Raw genomic sequence first — 20,517 nt, 5'->3', positions numbered from 1 at the left:
AGTTACTGTCACGTGGTTCACCTTACATTCTGTAGTACTACAAGTTCCAGTCAATACATTGTCTAGTCACATGTAATAAAGACAATAAATCCAACCATGGCCTCAGATTGTAAGCCAATAATTCTACTCAGAATCCATGCGTTGCTATGGTGATCTCATATAAAACTGCATTGGAAACACACAAGCGATTGCGTATCCATGATGGTGGAGAGTCGGGTGATGATCGGATCTGTGCAATCATTTCCTAACGATTCAACCATATTGCAATTATGAAATCGCAGCCGCATGACATCACAGGCACACGTATGATCTCAGTGACATCACAGGCACACGTATGATCTCATAGAGTGACATCACAGGCACACGTATGATCTCATAGAGTGACATCACAGGCACACGTATGATCTCATAGAGTGACATCACAGGCACACGTATGATCTCATAGACTGACATCACAGGCACACGTATGATCTCATAGAGTGACATCACAGGCACACGTATGATCTCATAGACTGACATCACAGGCACACGTATGATCTCATAGAGTGACATCACAGGCACACGTATGATCTCATAGAGTGACATCACAGGCACACGTATGATCTCATAGAGTGACATCACAGGCACACGTATGATCTCATAGAGTGACATCACAGGCACACGTATGATCTCATAGACTGACATCACAGGCACACGTATGATCTCATAGAGTGACATCACAGGCACACGTATGATCTCATAGAGTGACATCACAGGCACACGTATGATCTCATAGACTGACATCACAGGCACACGTATGATCTCATAGAGTGACATCACAGGCACACGTATGATCTCATAGAGTGACATCACAGGCACACGTATGATCTCATAGAGTGACATCACAGGCACACGTATGATCTCATAGAGTGACATCACAGGCACACGTATGATCTCATAGAGTGACATCACAGGCACACGTATGATCTCATAGAGTGACATCACAGGCACACGTATGATCTCATAGAGTGACATCACAGGCACATGTATGATCTCATAGAGTGACATCACAGGCACACGTATGATCTCATAGAGTGACATCACAGGCACACGTATGATCTCATAGAGTGACATCACAGGCACACGTATGATCTCATAGAGTGACATCACAGGCACACGTATGATCTCATAGAGTGACATCACAGGCACACGTATGATCTCATAGAGTGACATCACAGGCACACGTATGATCTCATAGAGTGACATCACAGGCACACGTATGATCTCATAGAGTGACATCACAGGCACACGTATGATCTCATAGAGTGACATCACAGGCACACGTATGATCTCATAGACTGACATCACAGGCACATGTATGATCTCATAGAGTGACATCACAGGCACACGTATGATCTCATAGAGTGACATCACAGGCACACGTATGATCTCATAGAGTGACATCACAGGCACACGTATGATCTCATAGAGTGACATCACAGGCACACGTATGATCTCATAGACTGACATCACAGGCACATGTATGATCTCATAGAGTGACATCACAGGCACACGTATGATCTCATAGAGTGACATCACAGGCACACGTATGATCTCATAGACTGACATCACAGGCACATGTATGATCTCATAGAGTGACATCACAGGCACACGTATGATCTCATAGAGTGACATCACAGGCACACGTATGATCTCATAGAGTGACATCACAGGCACACGTATGATCTCATAGAGTGACATCACAGGCACACGTATGATCTCATAGAGTGACATCACAGGCACACGTATGATCTCATAGAGTGACATCACAGGCACACGTATGATCTCATAGAGTGACATCACAGGCACACGTATGATCTCATAGAGTGACATCACAGGCACACGTATGATCTCATAGACTGACATCACAGGCACATGTATGATCTCATAGAGTGACATCACAGGCACACGTATGATCTCATAGAGTGACATCACAGGCACACGTATGATCTCATAGAGTGACATCACAGGCACACGTATGATCTCATAGAGTGACATCACAGGCACACGTATGCTCTCATAGAGTGACATCACAGGCACACGTATGATCTCATAGAGTGACCTCACAGGCACACGTATGATCTCATAGAGTGACCTCACAGGCACACGTATGATCTCACAGAGTGACATCACAGGCACACGTATGATCTCATAGAGTGACATCACAGGCACACGTATGATCTCATAGAGTGACATCACAAGCACACGTATGATCTCAGAGTGACATCACAGGCACACGTATGATCTCATAGAGTGACATCGCAAGCACACGTATGATCTCATAGAGTGACATCGCAAGCACACGTATGATCTCAGAGTGACATCACAGGCACACGTATGATCTCATAGAGTGACATCACAGGCACACGTATGATCTCATAGACTGACATCACAGGCACACGTATGCTCTCATAGAGTGACATCACAGGCACACGTATGATCTCATAGAGTGACATCACAGGCACACGTATGATCTCAGTGACATCACAGGCACACGTATGATCTCATAGAGTGACATCACAGGCACACGTATGATCTCATAGAGTGACATCACAGGCACACGTATGATCTCATAGAGTGACATCACACGGGATGACGCCACCCAAAGCGCAGGTCATGTACATACCTCCACTTACAGCCTCCACAGTCTAATATCCCTTTATGGCCCCCCACGCAGTGCAATTCACACAAAAATACTCATGCACACAGTGTAGTACCCCTCCCCCCCCACACACACAAACACACAGTGATGCCCCTACAATGCCAACCTACACACAGTACAATGCCCCACACTGCCACCCCAGGGTTGCCCAAGGTGTTGCCTTGACTTTGCTTCCCTTGCGCTTTGTGAAGCCCCACATTGCCACAAACTATGATGTCCCCACAGTGCCCCCCACACACATACACACACACACACTATGGTTCCCCAATACACACACACACATACATCTTGATGCCCCCAGTGCCCCCCACACAATGATCTCCACACACACAGTATGGTGCCCCCATTGCCCCCCACACAATGATCTCCACACACACAGTATGGTGCCCCCAGTGCCCCCCACACAATGATCTCCACACACACAGTATGGTGCCCCCAGTGCCCCCCACACAATGATCTCCACACACACAGTATGGTGCCCCCAGTGCCCCCCACACAATGATCTCCACACACACAGTATGGTGCCCCCAGTGCCCCCCACACAATGATCTCCACATACAAACACACACACACACACACACACACACACACACACAGTGATGCCCCTACAATGCCAACCTACACACAGTACAATGCCCCACACTGCCACCCCAGGGTTGCCCAAGGTGTTGCCTTGACTTTGCTTCCCTTGCGCTTTGTGAAGCCCCACATTGCCACAAACTATGATGTCCCCACAGTGCCCCCCACACACATACACACACACTATGGTTCCCCAATACACACACACACATACATCTTGATGCCCCCAGTGCCCCCACACAATGATTTCCACACACACAGTATGGTGCCCCCATTGCCCCCCACACAATGATCTCCACACACACAGTATGGTGCCCCCAGTGCCCCCCACACAATGATCTCCACACACACAGTATGGTGCCCCCCACACAATGATCTCCACACACACAGTATGGTGCCCCCAGTGCCCCCCACACAATGATCTCCACACACACAGTATGGTGCCCCCAGTGCCCCCCACACAATGATCTCCACACACACAGTATGGTGCCCCCAGTGCCCCCCACACAATGATCTCCACACACACAGTATGGTGCCCCCAGTGCCCCCCACACAATGATCTCCACACACACAGTATGGTGCCCCCAGTGCCCCCCACACAATGATCTCCACACACACAGTATGGTGCCCCCAGTGCCACTCGCATAATGATCTCCACACATAATGTAATATGCCCCCAGTGCCCCCACACAATGATCTCCGCACACAAAGTATGATGCCCCCCCCACAATGATCTCTGCACACACAGTATGATGCCCGCAGAGTTCCTCACACAATAATCTCTGCACACAGTATGATGCCCCCAGTGCCCCTCACACAATGACCTCTGCACACACAGTATGATGCCCCCAGTGCCCCTCACACAATGATCACACACACACAGTATGATGCCCCCAGTGCCCCTCACACAATGACCTCCGCACACACAGTATGATGCCCCCAGTGCCCCTCACACAATGACCTCCGCACACACAGTATGATGCCCCCAGTGCCCCTCACACACTGACCTCCGCACACACAGTATGATGCCTCCAGTGCCCCTCACACAATGACCTCCGCACACACAGTATGATGCCCCCAGTGCCCCTCACACAATGACCTCCGCACACACAGTATGATGCCCCCAGTGCCCCCCACACAATGACCTCCACACACACAGTATGATGCCCCCAGTGCTCCTCGCATAATGACCTCCGCACACACAGTATGATGCCTCCAGTGCCCCCCACACAATGACCTCCGCACACACAGTATGATGCCCTCAGTTCCCCCCACACAATGACCTCCGCACACACAGTATGATGCCCTCAGTTCCCCCCACACAATGATCACACACACAGTATGATGCCCCCAGTGCTCCTCGCATAATGATCTCCGCACACACAGTATGACGCCCTCAGTGCCCCCCCCCACACAATGATCTCTGCACACATAGTATAATGCCCCCTAATAATTCACCCACTCACATATGATGACCGTAATTCCCTCCATAAACAATGATGCCCTCTCAGTGCCCTCTTACAGTATGATGCCCACACAATATGATGACCACCCCCAAGGCGTTGCCTCCCTTTCACATTTTCAAGCTCCACATTGCTACCCCACAGAATGATGCTCCAACACACAGTATGACGACCCCAGGGCCCCCCACACACACACATACACGCACAATGATGAACTACATGCACAATGACACCTCCAATTCCCCCACACACATTATGAAGCCCCCATTGCCCAGCAGCACAATAATGCCCCCAATTCCTATATATATATATATATATATATATATATATATATATATATATATATACAGTTAGGTCCAGAAATATTTGGACAGTGACACAAGTTTTGTTATTTTAGCTGTTTACAAAAACATGTTCAGAAATACAATTCTATATATAATATGGGCTGAAAGTGCACACTCCCAGCTGCAATATGAGAGTTTTCACATCCAAATCGGAGAAAGGGTTTAGGAATCATAGCTCTGTAATGCATAGCCTCCTCTTTTTCAAGGGACCAAAAGTAATTGGACAAGGGACTCTAAGGGCTGCAATTAACTCTGAAGGCGTCTCCCTCGTTAACCTGTAATCAATGAAGTAGTTAAAAGGTCTGGGGTTGATTACAGGTGTGTGGTTTTGCATTTGGAAGCTGTTGCTGTGACCAGACAACATGTGGTCTAAGGAACTCTCAATTGAGGTGAAGCAGAACATCCTGAGGCTGAAAAAAAAGAAAAAATCCATCAGAGAGATAGCAGACATGCCTGGAGTAGCAAAATCAACAGTCGGGTACATTCTGAGAAAAAAGGAATTGACTGGTGAGCTTGGGAACTCAAAAAGGCCTGGGCGTCCACGGATGACAACAGTGGTGGATGATCGCCGCATACTTTCTTTGGTGAAGAAGAACCCGTTCACAACATCAACTGAAGTCCAGAACACTCTCAGTGAAGTAGGTGTATCTGTCTCTAAGTCACCAGTAAAGAGAAGACTCCATGAAAGTAAATACAAAGGGTTCACATCTAGATGCAAACCATTCATCAATTCCAAAAATAGACAGGCCAGAGTTACATTTGCTGAAAAACACCTCATGAAGCCAGCTCAGTTCTGGAAAAGTATTCTATGGACAGATGAGACCAAGATCAACCTGTACCAGAATGATGGGAAGAAAAAAGTGTGGAGAAGAAAGGGAACGGCACATGATCCAAGGCACACCACACCCTCTGTAAAACATGGTGGAGGCAACGTGATGGCATGGGCATGCATGGCTTTCAATGGCACTGGGTCACTTGTGTTTATTGATGACATAACAGCAGACAAGAGTAGCCGGATGAATTCTGAAGTGTACCGGGATATACTTTCAGCCCAGATTCAGCCAAATGCCGCAAAGTTGATCGGACGGCGCTTCATAGTACAGATGGACAATGACCCCAAGCATACAGCAAAAGCTACCCAGGAGTTCATGAGTGCAAAAAAGTGGAACATTCTGCAATGGCCAAGTCAATCACCAGATCTTAACCCAATTGAGCATGCATTTCACTTGCTCAAATCCAGACTTAAGACGGAAAGACCCACAAACAAGCAAGACCTGAAGGCTGCGGCTGTAAAGGCCTGGCAAAGCATTAAGAAGGAGAAAACCCAGCGTCTGGTGATGTCCATGGGTTCCAGACTTAAGGCAGTGATTGCCTCCAAAGGATTCGCAACAAAATATTGAAAATAAAAATATTTTGTTTGGGTTTGGTTTATTTGTCCAATTACTTTTGACCTCCTAAAATGTGGAGTGTTTGTAAAGAAATGTGACAATTCCTACAATTTCTATCAGATATTATTGTTCAAACCTTCAAATTAAACGTTACAATCTGCACTTGAATTCTGTTGTAGAGGTTTCATTTCAAATCCAATGTGGTGGCCTGCAGAGCCCAACTCGCCAAAATGTGTCACTGTCCAAAGATTTCTGGACCTAACTGTATATATATACTTTTCTTATGTATTTTTGTGTCATGGAAACTTTGCAAAGTAACCATTATTTGGAGTACAGCTGATGGCAGTACTTATCAGAACAATCTCCTGCTGCTCCACAGCGTTAGTGAGACACTGGTACTGAGCTGACCATCACTGCCATCATCTGTACTCCAAAAGGAGTATACTCTGATATCAGTCCAGCCGAAGGCAGATAAAGCAACAAGGAAAAGTAGGGATTTAAGAGCCACTTACAATTTTCATCCCCAAATAAATTGATTTGCAAATTTTCAGAATATTCTAAAATTCTAAAAAAATAAATAAGTGCTTAGACCACCTCATCACTATCTGTATTATAGTGAATAAGGGCAGCCTAGGGGGGATCTGCAGATCACAATGTGCCCTGAATTCTGGAAAACCCAAGGGCAGAGTATACCTGGACCATCACATGGGCCTTCCTGTGTTCTTGAAATGAACCTAAATCCCCTCAGTGATCCTTGTCTCCCCCTATTATAATGTTTTTGTCTTTAGGTTTCAATAGTGCAAAAGGGATAGTCAGTGACACCATTGAGTGCGCACGGTGGGGGTCCATTGTGATGGTAGGTAAGGGTCTGAATACATGTGCCCTGTATAATAGGCCAAACCTGAGCCAGGAGCTGTGACTCCCCCACTTCCAATTTATATGCAAGCGCTAAGTCTATTCAGTACCCTGTGAATGTAAGGGGGAGTCACCGACTACACCCCAGGCTATGTACAAAAATATGGTATCAGGAATTGTATTTGGAGCCAAGCTGCAATATCGAACACAACCTATGGGCAGGAGGGGCGCTGTTTCTGAGCAAAACTTTTTTATCAACTTCATTAGACCCTAAAATAAGACTCAAAACCAGTCCCCAAACCAACAGTAATACGTGCTGCAGAGCTGAACTCCTAAATAAGACTAGATCAAGCAAACAACATAAGTTGGATAACCATTACATCAATTTAGGCCAGAGAAACAAATGGTATGACTCCAATGTGATTAAAATATTAAATTTTTATTGCAAATTCATAAAATCAAAATAAAGACAAAACAACATTCACAGCAGTAAATCCTCAATAGAAGGTGGACCGGTACCATACAAGACACAAATATAGTGTATGAAAAAATTACAACATGTATCAACCTACATCTAGTAATAATATTTCATCCCTACTCCATAGAGAAAGATATACTCAATTCACTACTGGGGTTTCAACAGTTAATCACCCTCAGAGATGGTATAGTCCCTATAGATGCTGAAATCATACAAGAGTACACGAAATATTTCAAAACAAATGTCAGCACATAGTTGGTAATGGTATTTAATCCCTGCTCATTGTGGGCTAGGGTACACTCACAAACTTACTGGGGTTTTAACCGTAAAACACCCTCACGGATGAAATAATCCCTGTGATTAAAAAACCAATCATATACTGACCAGTGAAATGGATACCGCAACACCTGCCTGTCCCAACGCGCGTTTCACCCTCTTCCTCAGGGGTCTGATCTGGGGTCTTTATTTTGATTTTATGAATTTGCAATAAAAATTTAATATTTTAATCACATTGGAGTCATACCATTTGTTTCTCTGTCCTAAATAAGACTGTAGACCAGGCACCTAAATAGAAACGGACCCCAGACTCAATACAGACTGCACCCGGGGCACACTGAACTAATGGAATCCAGACCAGGCCCAACTAACCAACAGAGACCCCCTGAGTAAACCTCCTGAACCAATACAGACCCCAGACCAAACCTCCTAAACAAATACAGACCCCAGACCGGACCTTCTAATAAAGACCCCAGACCAGACCTCCTAAACAAATACAGACCCCAGATTACACCTCATAAACCAATACAGACCCCAGACCAAACCTCCTAAACAAATACAGACCCCAGACCGGACCTTCTAAATCAATACAGACCCCAGATAAGACCTCCTAAACCAGTACAGACCCCGGACCAAACCTACTAAACCAGTACAGACCCCAGATGAGACCTAAACAAATACAGACCCCAGACCGGACCTTCTAATAAAGACCCCAGACCAGACCTCCTAAACAAATACAGACCCCAGATTACACCTCATAAACCAGTACAGACCCCAGATTAGACCTCCTAAACCAGTACAGACCCAAGACCAGACCTCCTAAACCAGTACAGACCCCCAGATGAGACCTCATAAACCAATACAGATCCCAGATCAGATCTCCTAAATAAATACAGACCCCAGATCAGACCTCCTAAACCAGTGCAGACCCCAGACCAAACCTCTTAAACAAATACAGACCCCGACTGGACCTTCTAAATCAATACAGACCCCAGATAAGACCTCCTAAACCAATACAGCCCCCAGATCAGACCTCCTAAACCAATACAGACCCCAGATTAGACCTCATAAACCAGTACAGATCCCAGACCAGATCTCCTAAACCAGTACAAACCCCAGATGAGACCTCATAAACCAATACAGACCCCAGATCAGACCTCCTAAGACAATACAGACCCCAGATCTGACCTCCTAAACCAGTACAGACCCCAGATGAGACCTCTTAAACTAATACAGACCCCAGATCAGACCTCCTAAACCAATACAGACCCCAGACCAGACCTCCTAAACCAGTACAGACCCCAGACGAGACCTCCTAAACCAATACAGACCTCAGACCAGACCTCCTAAACCAAAACAGACTCCCAGATCATACCTCCTAAACCAGTACAGACCCCAGATCAGACCTCATAAACCAATACAGACCCCAGATCAGACCTCATAAACCAATACAGACCCCAGATCAGACCTCCTAAACCAGTACAGACCCCAGACCAGACCTCCTAAACCAGTACAGACCCCAGATGAGACCTCTTAAGCTAATACAGACCCCAGATCAGACCTCCTAAACCAATACAGACCCCAGACCAGACCTCCTAAACCAGTACAGACCCCAGATGAGACCTCTTAAACTAATACAGACCCCAGATCAGACCTCCTAAACCAATACAGACCCCAGACCAGACCTCCTAAACCAATACAGACCTCAGACCAGACCTCCTAAATCAAAACAGACTCCCAGATCATAGCTCCTAAACCAATACATATCCCAAACTAGGCCTTCCAAACCAATAAAGACCCCGGATCAAACCCCCTAATCCAATACAGACCCCAGATGAGACCTTCCAAATCAATAAAGACCCTGGATTAAAACTCATTAACCAATATAGACCCCAGATGAGACCTCATAAACCAATAAAGATCCCAGACTAGGCAGCCTAAACCAATACAAAAACCTCCTAAACCAATACATATGCCAGATTAGACCTCTAAACCACTAAAGACCCTAGATCAGGCCTCCTAAATCAATACAGGCTAAGCCTACTAAACAAGAGAAGACTGAAGAACATACCAAATGATATATTTGAGATCCTGACAGACCTTTTAAACCAATACAGACCCCAGACCAGGCCTCCTACATACAGACCCCAGATCAGGCCTCCTACATACAGACCCCAGATCAGGCCTCCTACATACAGACCCCAGATCAGGCCTCCTACATACAGACCCCAGATCAGGCCTCCTACATACAGACCCCAGATCAGGCCTCCTACATACAGACCCCAGATCAGGCCTCCTACATGCAGACCCCAGATCAGGCCTCCTACATACAGACCCCAGATCAGGCCTCCTACATACAGACCCCAGATCAGGCCTCCTACATACAGACCCCAGACCAGGCCTCCTACATGCAGACCCCAGATCAGGCCTCCTACATACAGACCACAGATCAGGCCTCCTACATACAGACCCCAGATCAGGCCTCCTACATACAGACCCCAGATCAGGCCTCCTACATGCAGACCCCAGATCAGGCCTCCTACATACAGACCCCAGATCAGGCCTCCTACATACAGACCCCAGATCAGGCCTCCTACATACAGACCCCAGACCAGGCCTCCTACATGCAGACCCCAGATCAGGCCTCCTACATACAGACCCCAGATCAGGCCTCCTACATACAAACCCCAGATCAGGCCTCCTACATATAGACCCCAGACCAGGTCTCCTATATACAGACCCCAGATCAGGCCTCCTACATACAGACCCCAGATCAGGCCTCCTACATACAGACCCCAGACCAGGCCTCCTACATACAGACCCCAGATCAGGCCTCCTACATACAGACCCCAGATCAGGCCTCCTACATACAGACCCCAGACCAGGGCTCCTACATACAGACCCCAGACCAGGCCTCCTACATACAGACCCCAGATCAGGCCTCCTACATACAGACCCCAGATCAGGCCTCCTACATACAGACCCCAGATCAGGCCTCCTACATACAGACCCCAGATCAGGCCTCCTACATATAGACCCCAGACCAGGTCTCCTATATACAGACCCCAGATCAGGCCTCCTACATACAGACCCCAGATCAGGCCTCCTACATATAGACCCCAGATCAGGCCTCCTACATACAGACCCCAGATCAGGCCTCCTACATATAGACCCCAGACCAGGCCTCCTACATACAGACCCCAGACCAGGCCTCCTACATACAGACCCCAGATCAGGCCTCCTACATACAGACCCGAGATCAGGCCTCCTACATACAGACCCCAGACCAGGCCTCCTACATACAGACCCCAGACCAGGGCTCCTACATACAGACCCCAGACCAGGCCTCCTACATACAGACCCCAGACCAGGCCTCCTACATACAGACCCCAGACCAGGCCTCCTACATACAGACCCCAGACCAGGGCTCCTACATACAGACCCCAGACCAGGCCTCCTACATACAGACCTCAGATCAGGCCTCCTACATACAGACCCGAGATCAGGCCTCCTACATACAGACCCCAGATCAGGCCTCCTACATACAGACCCCAGATCAGGCCTCCTACACACAGACCCCAGATCAGGCCTCCTACATACAGACCCCAGACCAGGCCTCCTACATACAGACCCCAGACCAGGCCTCCTACATACAGACCCCAGACCAGGCCTCCTACATGCAGACCCCAGACCAGGCCTCCTACATACAGACCCCAGACCAGACCTCCTACATACAGACCCCAGATCAGGCTTCCTACATACAGACCCGAGACCAGGCCTCCTACATACAGACCCCAGACCAGACCTCCTACATACAGACCCCAGATCAGGCCTCCTACATACAGACCCCAGATCAGGCCTCCTACATACAGACCCCAGATCAGGCCTCCTACATACAGACCCCAGACCAGGCCTCCTACATACAGACCAAAGACCAGGCCTCCTACATATAGACCCCAGACCAGGCCTCCTACATACAGACCCCAGATCAGGCCTCCTACATACAAACCCAAGACCAGGCCTCCTTCATACAGGCCTTCTACATACAAACTCCAGACCAGACATCTTACATACAGACCCCAGACCCGGCCTCCTACATACAGACCCCAGACCAAGCCACCTACATACAGACCCCAGACCAGGCCTCCTACATACAGACCCAAGACCAGGCCTCCTACATACAGACCCCAGACCAGGCCTCCTACATACAGACCCCAGACCAGGCCTCCTACATACAGACCCCAGACCAGGCCTCCTACATACAGACCCCAGACCAGGCCTCCTACATACAGACCCCAGACCAGGCCTCCTACATACATACCCCAGACCAGGCCTCCTACATACAGACCCCAGATCAGGCCTCCTACATACAGACCCCAGACCAGGCCTCCTACATACAGACCCCAGACCAGGCCTCCTACATACAGACCCCAGATCAGGCCTCCTACATACAGACCCCAGACCAGGCCTCCTACATACAGACCCCAGATCAGGCCTCCTACATACAGACCCCAGATCAGGCCTCCTACATACAGACCCCAGATCAGGCCTCCTACATACAGACCCCAGATCAGGCCTCCTACATACAGACCCCAGATCAGGCCTTCTACATACAGACCCCAGACCAGGGCTCCTACATACAGACCCCAGACCAGGCCTCCTACATACAGACCCCAGACCAGACCTCCTACATACAGACCCCAGACCAGGCCTCCTACATACAGACCCCAGATCAGGCCTCCTACATACAGACCCCAGATCAGGCCTCCTACATACAGACCCCAGATCAGGCCTCCTACATACAGACCCCAGACCAGGCCTCCTACATACAGACCCCAGATCAGGCCTCCTACATACAGACCCCAGATCAGGCCTCCTACATACAGACCCCAGATCAGGCCTCCTACATACAGACCCCAGATCAGGCCTCCTACCTATATACAGACCCCAGACCAGGTCTCCTACATACATACCCCAGACCAGGCCTCCTACATACAGTGCTCCAGAAAAAATATCAACAATTAACTTCCTTGTTTGCTTTTTTCCACAAATACCAGATACACAAAGATTTCACAAATACCCCCCTCTCTCATATAAACCCCCCCATGCCATCTGCCTTTACTAACATGTGACAGAGTGGCCAGTGGTACAGAGCTCACTGATACCAGTGCGTCCTGTAATAGGAGCCACCGGGGTAATGTGGCGCCCCTGAGGCTTCGGTCGCCACAGGGTACTGCAGCTAACTTAAGGTGCGGTACTCATCCTGGGTCCAGAGGAGGTCGGTTCCACTACACACAAATTCATGCATACAGTCAAGTTGCCCTCCCCATTGGGGACTAGGCTAGGGTCGGGTCTTAAGGTAGTCACCAAACATGGGGGGCTGCCACCCACTAGTGACAAGGAACCAGGGGAGGAGCGGCCACTAGGGGGAGTTAGGAGCTGACCCAGAAAAGGGGCGTTCTCCGGCAGGAGAGGACAGGAGCAGATGGGTTTTGCGGTAGCTCCTGTGGGACATAGGAGTTAACATGGTCGCAGAGGGGAGAGCTTCATTGCCCCCATCGGGACGGGCGCAGTTCAGGGAGCAGAGCCCTAAGGTGGAACAGACGTCACGTTGTACCACCAGAATCTGCAGGACAGGGGGATTGTATGTCCCTCTGGCCCCCACAAGATCCCGGAGCACAGTGGCACAGAGGGCCCAGGGTTGTGATCAAAGTTAGGCTCCATCATGGACCCGCGTCACCTGCACCCAGAACGGGAGCTAACACTACAGGAACCGGGGTCCCCAATCAGCTTCAGGCCACGGGGATTCATCTTTAAAGGCGCAAGAAGGAAGGGCCCACAGACTACCGCACTGGTTCTGACCTCCAAAGGATCTGGGATCGGTTGGGGCCCATAATGGCGGAGACCGGAACCTCCGGGCAGCACATGAACTGTGAGTAAAGACCTGGAACCACGAGTACTGGGTCCGTCCCTTCATTGCCGGCGCCGGCGCCCCGCACTTCGGCGTCAATGGCCACTACTACCTCCATCATCCTCCCTGGGGCCTAGCTTCACCTGCGGGAAGCTGAAACATCTTAACTGCGACATCACCTGACCCAGAGGACTGCGACCGCAGCGGCGGCTAAACCCTGGCCGCATACCAAAGATGGCGTCTTGAGACAACTCCCCCCATCATCACATCCATCACCCCCCTTTTATTGTACACCTCGGGGCCATGAAGCCAGGCAGGGCCACCCGTGACATCCCGGACCTGACATCACCGGCCCGGCAACAAGTACGTTTAACCCCTGCCCCGTGGGTGTTACAGTAACAAGTCCGTTCCTGACATTTCTTCCCCATCTCCTGCGAGTGATATTATTGAGAAGTGAAAGGAACCGCAGCAACTCATCGACGAAGTGGAGACCCCGTAATGTTACAGAGCGGGGGGCCGAGTGCTGAGGAGTAGAGGGCAGAAAAGTCATCACCGCTCTGCTGCCCCCATAACTGCAGAGTCCAGACCTCCTCTGGTGACATCAGCACAAACACCGCGTCCACCGGGGGCTTCATGGTCAAGGAGCTGCAGCCGTACACTACCAAGCACAATGCCGAGCCGTACATCACCAAGCACAATGCCGAGCCGTACATCACCAAGCACAATGCCGAGCCGTACATCACCGAGCACAATTCTAAGCCGTACATCACCAAGCACAATGCCGAGCCGTACATCACCGAGCACAATTCTAAGCCGTACATCACCAAGCACAATGCCGAGCCGTACATCACTAAGCACAATGCCGAGCCGTACATCACCGAGCACAATTCTAAGCCGTACATCACCAAGCACAATGCCGAGCTGTACATCACCAAGCACAATGCCGAGCCGTATATCACCAAGCACAATGCCGAGCCGTACATCACCAAGCACAATGCCGAGCCATACATCACCAAGCACAATGCCGAGCCATACATCACCAAGCACAATGCTGAGCCATACATCACCAAGCACAATGCCGAGCCGTACATCACTAAGCACAATGCCGAGCCGTACATCACCGAGCACAATTCTAAGCCGTACATCACCAAGCACAATGCCGAGCTGTACATCACCAAGCACAATGCCGAGCCGTATATCACCAAGCACAATGCCGAGCCGTACATCACCAAGCACAATGCTGAGCCGTACATCACCAAGCACAATGCCGAGCCGTACATCACCAAGCACAATCCCAAACCGTACATCACCAAGCACAATGCCGAGCCATACATCACCAAGCACAATGCTGAGCCATACATCACCAAGCACAATGCTGAGCCATACATCACCAAGCACAATGCCGAGCCGTACATCACCAAGCACAATGCCGAGCCGTACATCACCAAGCACAATGCCGAGCCGTACATCACCGAGCACAATGCCGAACCGTACATCACCAAGCACAATGCTGAGCCGTACATCACCAAGCACAATGCCGAGCCATACATCACCAAGCACAATGCCGAGCCGTACATCACCGAGCACAATGCCGAGCCGTACATCACCAAGCACAATACCGAGCCGTACATCACCAAGCACAATGCTGAGCCGTACATCACCAAGCACAATGCCGAGCCGTACATCACCAAGCACAATGCTGAGCCATACATCACCAAGCACAATGCCGAGCCGTACATCACCAAGCACAATGCTGAGCCGTACATCACCAAGCACAATGCCGAGCCATACATCACCAAGCACAGTGCTGAGCCGCACATCACCAAGCACAATGCCGAGCCGTACATCACCAAGCACAATACCGAGCCGTACATCACCAAGCACAATGCTGAGCCGTACATCACCGAGCACAATGCCGAGCCGTACATCACCAAGCACAATACCGAGCCGTACATCACCAAGCACAATGCTGAGCCGTACATCACCAAGCACAATGCCGAGCCGTACATCACCAAGCACAATGCTGAGCCGTACATCACCAAGCACAATGCCGAGCCATACATCACCAAGCACAATGCTGAGCCATACATCACCAAGCACATTGCCGAGCGTCGGATGGTGCTGTGTATAGATTCTGGAGGAGACGTGTTCTGTGCAGTGACGGGTCACACTGCTCTATCTGCGTCTGATGGAGGGGTCTGGGTTTGGTGATTCCGGGACATCGTTACCCTGACTGCATTGTGCTGTACAGATGGTGGAGGAGGCAATCATTTCTCTCAGCAAACAGAAATATACTCTATTTTCCAAATTCATATTATTTTCCTCTTTAATGTATTTTACACTTGGAGCCAAAAAATGTAAACACTGACGGATATTTATGCTTATTTCTTTCTCCCCCGACCTGGTAAGCCCCCTCTGATCCGCCGCTCGCCCGTCTCGTGTCTGCGCTGATGAATGACCCTGATCTAGCTTTGTGCTGATGAGTTAACGGAGAGCATCGCAGAGGTCCAGCATCTGCTGACGATCTAGGGCCGCGTTCACACGTCCGACTGTCACTGACGGCCGCGGATCTGCTGCAAACTCATGTACGTCCTCTGTGGCTGTGGAGACCGGTCCGGACCTGGAGGTGCGGTTCTGGACAAAATAATGGCCATTCTTTGGGCCGAGCATTTCACCGTAGACCCCAAACTATAGCATCGCCCCCTGCTGACTCCGCTCTGAGGAGCCTATTGTCAAGAGCCATTTAACAATGGTTCCTCTGCTGAGGTGGGGGCAGAATTTGGGGTGGGAGGGGGTTTATGTGAAGCCTTTTCAGGCCACAAGTGTCCATGGCGCTGTCAGATGAATTATGCAAAAAGATGTCAGCGATGAAGAGGAATCCGGAGAGATCTGTGCCGCGCTCCCGCCGTGGTGGACACAATCCAGCCCGCCAGTGTGCATGGATTCATCATTTCAGGGGTCGCCGGCCTTTATTAATGTAGGTATTGGGGGCTAAACATCGTTTTTGTAATTGGGTTTCATTAAAAATGTTGCAACATTCACCTTCTGCAGCCCATGTATTGCACTGTCTATTGCTGGCTGCAGAATGAGTTAACAGAGAATCAATCAGTGAGCTTGCACTCCGTGTATTGCACTGTCTATTACTGGCTGCAGAATGAGTACACTGAGAATCCATCAGTGAGCTTGCACTCCATGTATTTCACTGTCTATTGCTGGCTACAGAATGAGTACACTGAGAATCCATCAGTGAGCTTGCAGTCCGTGTATTGGACTGTCTATTGCTGGCTGCAGAATGAGTTAACTGAGAATCAATCAGTGAGCTTGCAGTCCGTGTATTTCACTGTCTATTGCTGGCTACAGAATGAGTTAACTGAGAATCCATCAGTGAGCTTGCAGTCCGTGTATTGGACTGTCTATTGCTGGCTGCAGAATGAGTTAACAGAGAATCAATCAGTGAGCTTGCAGTCCTTGTATTGCACTGTCTATTGCTGGCTGCAGAATGAGTTAACAGAGAATCAATCAGTGAGCTTGCACTCCGTGTATTGCACTGTCTATTGCTGGCTGCAGAATGAGTTACCTGAGGATCAATCAGTGAGCTTGCACTCCGTGTATTGCACTGTCTATTGCTGGCTGCAGAATGAGTTACCTGAGGATCCATCAGTGAGCTTGCACTCCGTGTATTACACTGTCTATTGCTGGCTGCAGAATGCATTAACTGAGAATCAATCAGTGAGCTTGCACTCCGTGTATTGCACTGTCTATTGCTGGCTGCAGAATGAGTTACCTGAGGATCCATCAGTGAGCTTGCACTCCGTGTATTACACTGTCTATTGCTGGCTGCAGAATGAGTTAATCAATCAGTGAGCTTGCTATCATGGTCCAACTGGAGGGGTAAGGAAAAGGGGTATACCTCTCTTTTCTGTCCTCCACAGACCACATCAAAGTTGAATGTGAAAGAGCCTGTCAAAGCCAAACAGTGCACAATAGTTAAGGCAACCCAATTGCAAAAATCATTTTTAGCCCCTGATACATGTAAATAAATAAATGTCCCCAATGGTGGTAGCCTCCTCTGAAGGGTGACTCCCAACATTGATCGTTTTCGTGGGGACTGACCACCACAAAGGAATTCGCAGGACCCGGTCAGTAATATACTACCTATCATCCGCGGCACAACACCGTAATGATAACATTTCTGAAGAGCCGCGGATGCCAGGAGCTAGCGGACTCTGATGGATCGTGGACTCTAATCAGGACTGATTAGCTCGGATCTCCCCTGCCGCAGAGAGCACTTCCCACAATGGAGGACGCAACGCCGCCACATGGTGCATATTTATTCATATTATCAGGGTCCTATGGCGGCTTTATGACCCCCGAGCGAACAGTATCATAGGATCCCAGAGGACTGGAATAATAATAATCTTTATTTCTATAGCGCCAACATATTCCGTAGCGCTGTACAATTCAGGAGGATCATATACAAACAAGTAACAGTTATAAAAAATACAATATTTAGAGGGAAAAAAGACAACCCTGCTCGTGAGAGCTTACAATCTACAAGTGCTTATTTACAATGACAATCCAGCCATCTCAAGGAAATGGGGGATAGATAGTGGTTTCCTGGACCAAAAGGCCCGAGCCTTGAGATGCATTTAGGTGCCATGGAGTTTGATGTGGAGTTATGTTGTGAGAAGTTGTAGAGGGACTATGTGAATCGAATCTGATTAAGGAACATGATAGGCCACCCTAAAAAGTTGCGTTTTTAGGGAGCGTCTGAAGCTGAGTAAGTTGTGATTTGTCCTAGCTTCTTGGGGTAGAGCGTTCCAGAGGATTGGTGCAGCTCGAAAGAAGTCTTGGATCCAGGAGTGGAAGGTTTGGATTCGTGTGGATGTTAGTCGAAAGTTATTTGCAGAGCGTTGAGAATGGGTGGGATAATAGACAGAGAGGAGGGTGGAGATGTAGGGGGGTGCAGAACTGTGGAGAAGACGGGAGGTGATAGACAGAAAAGAGGGTGGAGATGTAGGGGGGTGCAGAACTGTGGAGAAGATGGGTAGGTGGTAGACAGAGAGGAGGGTGGAGATGTAGGGGGTGCAGAACTGTGGAGAAGACGGGGAGGTGGTAGACAGAGAGGAGGGTGGAGATGTAGGGGGGTGCAGCACTGTGGAGAAGACGAGGAGGTGGTAGACAGAGAGGAGGGTGGAGATGTAGGGGGTGCAGAACTGTGGAGAAGATGGGTAGGTGGTAGACAGAGAGGAGGGTGGAGATGTAGGGGGTGCAGAACTGTGGAGAAGACGGGGAGGTGGTAGACAGAGAGGAGGGTGGAGATGTAGGGGGGTGCAGCACTGTGGAGAAGACGAGGAGGTGGTAGACAGAGAGGAGGGTGGAGATGTAGGGCGGTGCAGAACTGTGGAGAAGACGGGGAGGTGGTAGACAGAGAGGAGGGTGGAGATGTAGGGCGGTGCAGAACTGTGGAGAAGACGGGGAGGTGGTAGACAGAGAGGAGGGTGGAGATGTAGGGGGGTGCAGCACTGTGGAGAAGACGAGGAGGTGGTAGACAGAGAGGAGGGTGGAGATGTAGGGCGGTGCAGAACTGTGGAGAAGACGGGGAGGTGGTAGACAGAGAGGAGGGGGGAGATGTAGGGGGGTGCAGCACTGTGGAGAAGACGAGGAGGTGGTAGACAGAGAGGAGGGTGGAGATGTAGGGGGTGCAGCACTGTGGAGAAGACGAGGAGGTGGTAGACAGAGAGGAGGGTGGAGATGTAGGGGGTGCAGCACTGTGGAGAAGACGGGGAGGTGGTAGACAGAGAGGAGGGTGGAGATGTAGGGGGTGCAGAACTGTGGAGAAGATGGGGAGGTGGTAGACAGAGAGGAGGGTGGAGATGTAGGGGGTGCAGAACTGTGGAGAAGACGGGGAGGTGGTAGACAGAGAGGAGGGGGGAGATGTAGGGGGGTGCAGCACTGTGGAGAAGACGAGGAGGTGGTAGACAGAGAGGAGGGTGGAGATGTAGGGGGTGCAGCACTGTGGAGAAGACGAGGAGGTGGTAGACAGAGAGGAGGGTGGAGATGTAGGGCGGTGCAGAACTGTGGAGAAGATGGGTAGGTGATAGACAGAGAGGAGGGTGGAGATGTAGGGGGAGCAGAACTGTGGAGAGCTTTGTGGTGATAGAGAGGAGGGTGGAGATGTAGGGGGTGCTGCACTGTGGAGAGCTTTGTGGTGATAGAGGTGAGGGTGGAGATGTAGGGGGGGTGCAGCACTGTGGAGAGGACGGGTGGGGTTAGGGTGGAGATGTAGGGGGTGCTGCACTGTGGAGAGCTTTGTGGTGATAGAGGTGAGGGTGGAGATGTAGGGGGGGTGCAGCACTGTGGAGAGGACGGGTGGGGTGAGGGTGGAGATGTAGGGGGGTGACGCACTGTGGAGAGCTTTGTGGGTGAGAACAAGCAGTGTGAATTGGATCCTGTGATATATGGGCAGCCAGTACAATGACTGGCACAGAGCAGAGGCATCCGAGTAGCGGTTAGCCAGAT

The sequence above is a fragment of the Anomaloglossus baeobatrachus genome, chromosome 9, assembly GCF_048569485.1.
Source record: "Anomaloglossus baeobatrachus isolate aAnoBae1 chromosome 9, aAnoBae1.hap1, whole genome shotgun sequence".
In the NCBI taxonomy this organism is placed as follows: Eukaryota; Metazoa; Chordata; class Amphibia; order Anura; family Aromobatidae; genus Anomaloglossus; species Anomaloglossus baeobatrachus.
This window is presented reverse-complemented; position numbering follows the sequence as displayed.